General features: G+C 41.2%; 1 long non-coding RNA gene across 1 annotated transcript; it reads right to left on the bottom strand.

The window, feature by feature from the left end:
• Positions 1–729: 729 nt before the first annotated feature.
• Positions 730–6,106, bottom strand: LOC116960924. The gene is made up of 3 exons (XR_004406679.2): positions 5,574–6,106; positions 5,432–5,488; positions 730–772 (listed from the first exon to the last, which is right to left on the bottom strand). It is a non-coding gene; the product is annotated as an uncharacterized LOC116960924 (long non-coding RNA).
• Between the last annotated feature and the right edge of the window lie 353 nt (positions 6,107–6,459).

Raw genomic sequence — 6,459 nt, 5'->3', positions numbered from 1 at the left:
ATTTTCTTTCTTTTTCTTAGGAATTTCAGTTCCCGCTTTTAGGGAACTGACTTGAACTGAACGTTGCAGTCCCCCAAAATCCATGTTTTCCATAACAAAAGTAATGATATGTGATATGGAAGTAACTCCATTCTTAATAAAACTAAATAACTAAATATTATAATATTCAGTCAGTTTTGTCTTCCTTCCCTCTGCTTGCTAATGACATTAAATGCCAACTTGATGGGAGGCAGATTATTTTTGACTTGTTTACAATTGTAGCTTTAAATTACAGGTCTTGACCTAAAATTAGGTTTATATATAGTTAGAATAGGTTAACAAATGGTTAAATGTTCCTGCATGGGCTTTTAGACATCCCTGTTTGCTTGGGTTTTTTTCCCCCTGTGGATATTGCAGACTAGATTTGCCTGGGCCAATAGAAATTAATTTGCCCTATAAAATTTACCCTCCCTGAAGCAATGCAGCAAACTCAGCAAGATTGTTTTGTCTAAGTCGCTTAGAAAGGGTTGGGTGGGTAAGGCAACCAGCTACTATTCAAGTAAGACTGGAAAGCAGCAGAATAAGAAATGTAGATAGCAATCTGAGACCCAATTCATCACTGGTGATACCATCAAGTCCTCTGTGCTGTATTTCAGTAGGGGTGAGATACATAAAAACTGACACAATATAGCAAATTTTCTAACATTCATCAACACATCAGGGGAAGCAAAAGTTGGAAATTTCTCTTTACCTCTCATCTCCCACATCTCCTGTCAAAGCCAAGTAGGGAGATCTATGAAAAAAATAAAAAAAATAAAATAAAAAAAAACACCAAACACATCTCTCCGAATCCCACTCAAAAAATCAGAGGTAGTAGCTGAACATACTGAGAAAGTCATAACGTCCACTATGAATTCTGACTGCTTCCAATGAGGTTAACTCAGTAGCTCAGTTTATTACTGGAAACTGAAAAAGAAAATCATCTCAAAGCTGGATGTGTCAGGGTCTTTTAATTGTAATGCTGACCCCCTGAAGGTCATGCTGTATCTTTGTTCTCAGGCCCAGCTGCAGAATTTTGGCTGCAGACTGGTTTTACAAACAGCTATTTCATTTCCAGGTTATATTGCTTGTTATTATCACAGCTGAAACTATAGTCTCCCCTGGAAATAGCAGAATGGTAACAGTGCACTGCCTCGAACTGCAATCTGCACAAAGGCGGAAATTTCCCCCACTCCCATCAATTTCAACAAAAGTCACAGGGAGAGCAGACGTGCCCAGTGCACAGTACCCTTGTGTCCAGCTAAGCTTTCTGAAAGTTACTCTTTACTGCTCTCGCCTTCTTGCATGAATGCTTTTACAGAAATTATTCACAATTATCGTTAATTCACGGACTACAGCTGAATAGACTTGGAGGGCACAAGGGACCATTTTGGACATGTATCCTGCTTAATAGAGACCGTAGGACCTCCCCCAATAAGTAATTCCTGACTTGCATCCAGGCCTCCTGATTTACTAAAAGGATTTAGCCAACAGGCAGTTCTTCATTGCTGCACTGTTTGTGAGTGAGCAGCTCGTTTCCAAAGTGCTGATTCTGCTGTTTAAATTTTACATACCCATAGAATGGTTTGGGTTGGAAGGGACCTTGAAGATCATCTCGCCCAACCCCCCCATCACGGGCAGGGACCTCTTTCACTAGACCAGGTTGCTAAAAGCGCTGTCTAACCTGGCCTTGAACCCTTCCAGGGAAGGAACATCCACAGCCTCTCCGGGCAACCTGTTCCAGTGTCTCACCGCCCTCACCATAAAATATTTCTTCCTTATATCCAGTCTAAATCAACCCTCTTTCAGTTTATTTGTTCTGGCTGGTTAATTAACTAAGCCATATGCTACCGTTTCCTTCCCTTGAAAGTATGAGTCAGGTAAGTAACGAATAAAGGAAAATATGCAAAGTTCAGTTTAATACTAGGGCAGGATCCTCAGTGGATATCAGGCACTGAAATCATATTCAGGTCAACCGTTATGCCAGTGTACATCACCTGAGAAACCGTCCCTCAGAAAGCAAAAATAATATGATTGATGTTTTTTATGATGATAATAGGAAGCACATGGAATTTGTAACTTAACAAATTCATCTTTGAATAAACCCAGCTAACCCTTTTTTTTTTTTTTTTTTTTCATTAAGATTTGCAATAGTAGAACAAAGGACGGTGGCTTATTAATAGAATATGAATACTGAAGAATATTTAATGTGACTAAAGCATAATTGACTTTGTGTTCAAACATTGTGGAGACTGAGATGGTGATAAGGAGCCATAACTTTCTGGTTTGGTTTCAGTTTTGATTGTGCTTAAAGCACGAGTGGCAAATGATGATAGGTATCTTTTTCAGAGAAGAGGTGTGAATAGGATGGTCTTGCTGCCAGTGCATCCTACGAAATAAGATTTGCTGGCTACATTGCAGTCTCTTTGCTGACCAGATCAAGGGTAGCCAAGCTACTGTGAGTCTGACGGAAGGAGTGGAGGTTTATCATCCTTTCAAATGAGCTTCGAAATTTTCTGTCTGAGTATTTGCTAGAGGCTCGGCCGTATGAACTCATCAATCTCTGGCACTACTACTGACTTCACGTGTAACCTCCTGCCATTACCATCACTGACACACTTGTAAAGACCGTGGTACCATATGTGGAGGCATTCACTGGCCTACGTTACGCTGGTGTAAGAGCACCACATCCTTATTTCCACACCCTTATCAGGTGCCATTTTATCAGAGAGCGATGGTCCAGGCAGAATTCCTCCACTTAAATCAGCTGTCATGTCAGAAAGTGTCTGATAAGAAAACCAAAGCTGAGCTAAACAATATTCAGTTTGAGCTAAACAATATTCGTTCAATTATTTAGATGTGTTTAAATCATGAGCTCTGTGAGGCAGGAGCAATCTACTGTCCCTGCTTGCGGAAAACCAGCATAGCGGTGCAGAGCTCTTGGTAAATCTCTGTGCATTATAACAATGGCAATAATTATGTAGCCCATTTCACACAATCACAACCTTAGTGGTAAACATTAACACTTCACTCTTTGCAATGCTACGTATGATTCCACAGACTCTAAACTGCTAATGGTTTGCGTGCACTCTGCCTCGAGATTGATTCTTGAAATAATAGAAAATAATTTTTCCAACCTTTGCAAACCTGTTTACAAAACCTGTCGCTATTGTCAGGGGGTCAGTAATTTCTTATGTCTTGAGTTCTTATGTTGTCTCTTCTAAGTTTGCCACTTAAACAATTTGCTTTTACTTGGATCTTAACATTCCTAGAGACTGCCATAATAAAAACAATAAAATTCATCTTTCTTCCTTCTTCCTGTGTATTACAGTGCAGATTTTATTTTAACGGGATTTCTGCAGCCCACATTGGAGCATCTTCCTAATGTGCAGGTAACTGCCATTGTCCATAATTCAGCAGATTTCACAAATCATTTCTCAGTGCTTCCACAGTACTGGCAACGTTGGCTTTCCACAGAGCACAGCAGGCCCCACAAACGGACCTGTCACTTTTTGGCTAGATGTACCACCGAGTGATCATCTTTGAGTTTGCACAGTTTGCACTATTCAGCCACCCGAGGTTTCAGATTTACTTCACTACTGGATATCAAAGGGCTGAGGTATCCCACTCCCAAGCGACTTTCTCTTGCACTGCTCGGATCTGGTGCAGAATATTGCCTACTTTCTCAATTCCAGATGCGAAACCCGCTCTGGACCAAAACTTGACTCAGCTGTGTTAGCGGTCCTCTCACCCACGACAAACTCGCGTTGCACGCATGTGAATGCTTGGACACGCACGCAGCACTTAAGCTATCAGGCAGTCACAGAATGACAGAAAATAGGGCTGCCAGGGGTTGCCATAAGGGAGCTTCACGGTCTTTTTTGTCTTGAAGACCCCGTTGTGCCCCGAGCAGAGAATCCCCCATCGCCCCTGGGTAGCCCCCCCCATGCTGCTGCACTGTCCTGATTGGGGAGAAAATGCAAGGAGTGAGGGATAAGGAAATACTATAAAAAGTCATGGACCTGGAAAAATGTGCCTGTTCTTAGAGAACAGCTTCCTGACCATCTCAACAGTAACATCGAGTTTGTCTTAATCCCGCTCTTTCCAGCAGCCTACAGGCAAGCACTTTTTAAAGGTAACTGGTCCTGGGAGGGAGGCGTTGACTAAGTAAACCCTGCGTTGCCTGCACTGACATTTCCAACGTAGCTGAAAAATGAACAAGGAAATCAATCCAAGCTGTCTTGGCTGTGTTATGTGAGAAAAAAACAGTAGTGGGTATAAGTGGGAGAGAAATACATTTTTTTGCCAAATGCAAGACTTCTGACTAAAAGATGCAATTTGCTGAACAAGAAATGTTCTTTTCAAGGTATAATTTAAATTTAATTTCATTTTAAAAGTGAAGCAATAATGAAAATTCTTCCTTCAAAAATGGGGTTTCTTATGTCCTTTTGAATTGAGACAAAGCAGTTAATAGTTGTTCTTTCAAAATCTATTTTTTAAATTTTCTTTCTTTTGCCTTCCATTTACATGACACACCTGTTCAACCTGCATCTTCTGGGTAGCTATTAAAAGAAATACTACAGTGAGTATTATTTTTCTACTTCGGCATAAACTGGTTATCCAAATATTTTGACATTAAATACGAAGAGAAAAATTTTTTCACATCAAAACATATCAGAAACTTTTTTCTACTTCTTCTGAAGGGGTTTAATAGAAAATAACAGAAAATGTGGAAATTCTCTCAAAACTAGTTCTATATAATAATAATTTAAAATACTTTTCCTCTATTTTTCTGCTTCTGGTTATTTCTTCTCACTATTCTGTATGAGACTAAATATATCTCCTGAACTATATTTCCAGAGTGGAAAAAAATAGATCCACTAGAAATAAATAAGAAGGACTGATTATTTTTTTGTCAATGAAACTGTCTCTGCCTGTTCCATGGGCGTTTTGTAAGACATTTTTAAGAGCACGACAAAATTCTGAAGGGTTTGAGTAAAAAGAAAAAAAAAGGTAAGTCATATTAATTTATTTATGAGTCTTCAGTGACAAATAAAAACATAAGGCTCAATTTTTTTCTTCTAAATATTTTACAAGTCATAAAATACCTAATACATATCTGCCGTTCTTTTCTGAGAAAATATAGTTACACAGGACCAGTTTTCTTCCCTTGAGTAATGAGATATAATTTATTAATAATGTTAGGTTTTGATTTTATTCACCTCCAGCTCTTAAAAAGAAATAAGCTGTTTTCAAAGCTCTGCAAAGGTTTATTAGCTGCTTCCCAAAGCTGCACCTACTCTCCTCACCACTTCATTCTTTAGTGACGTCCATCCTGGCCTTGCTAACTTGACAGTTATTTTTTTCCTGCTGATTTTATTGTGATAGGAGCTATCAAGCTTATCAAACTCACCAAGGACTCTGCTGTCAGTGAGATGCACAACATCCCGTGGATCTTGAGATCAGGTGTCTGGAAAAAAAAAAAAAAAAATATGAACAAAACGCATTGATTTGTAACTGACAGGGGAATTTCTATAATCTCTCTGATCTCTTACAGAGTTTATACAACTGTGGCTTAGGGCAGAATTCGTAAAAGTTTGTTTTGGTTGCTCAAACCCTGTCTTCCACAGCTGACACGAGGTTCAACCTTTTCTCCAGGCTCTCTTGGATGCAATGGCTACAGGACCTAAAATACCCTGGTTTGTTTATTTATTTTAGGGTTTTGCAACGGGACGGATCCTTGAGATACTTTATCTCCACGTCAAGGCTGTCCTGGGGCGCAGCCAGAGGAATCAAACCACCTCTACCCCCGTTCCTCCTGCGCCGGGGCGGGCCAGGGGCTCGAGCATGATCGGTCGGTGGCGGTGCATGCTGTCGTCACGTCGGCGTGGTCCCCCGGCGGGCACCGCGGAGGGGAAGCTGGCGGGAGAGACGCCTGAGCACCGCCGGGCTTGGCGTGCCACGAGCTGCCAATAACGGGACCCAGGGTGGCGAAGCCTTTTTCCTCCTTTGGAAGCGGGCCGCGATGAGTTTTACAGCACGTCCCACCTTCGGGAGGATTTTTACCGCTTTCCTAAAAAAGCGGTTTTACTGTGCGTCTCCAATAACTGAGCGGCGTCCGCTGCCGTTGCCGGGGCGGGAGGGAGGGCAGGGAGAAGGAAACGCAGTGAGAGTGTGTTCGCAGTCCTGTCAAAGTGCTACCGCCTTCCCTGCTTGAAGCATCTCAGCTATGCCAGCCCGGCTTGTCTCTTAACCAGAGCTGCCAACTGGGCTAAATCGCCTGGTGACTTTGTGAGGCTGACAAATGTAGGTTAAAACGCACCGGCCAAGCTCATTTCCATTTGGATTTTACCCAAAGTCTCAGATAAAGGGACTGAGCAATAATTTGATGCACTAATTAGCCCATAAAAAAAAAAAAAAAAAAAAAAAAAAAAAAGGATC

Source organism: Tyto alba, unplaced genomic scaffold (assembly GCF_018691265.1).
Source record: "Tyto alba isolate M040663 unplaced genomic scaffold, T.alba_DEE_v4.0 Super-Scaffold_22, whole genome shotgun sequence".
NCBI lineage: Eukaryota > Metazoa > Chordata > Aves > Strigiformes > Tytonidae > Tyto > Tyto alba.
This window is presented reverse-complemented; position numbering and strand designations above follow the sequence as displayed.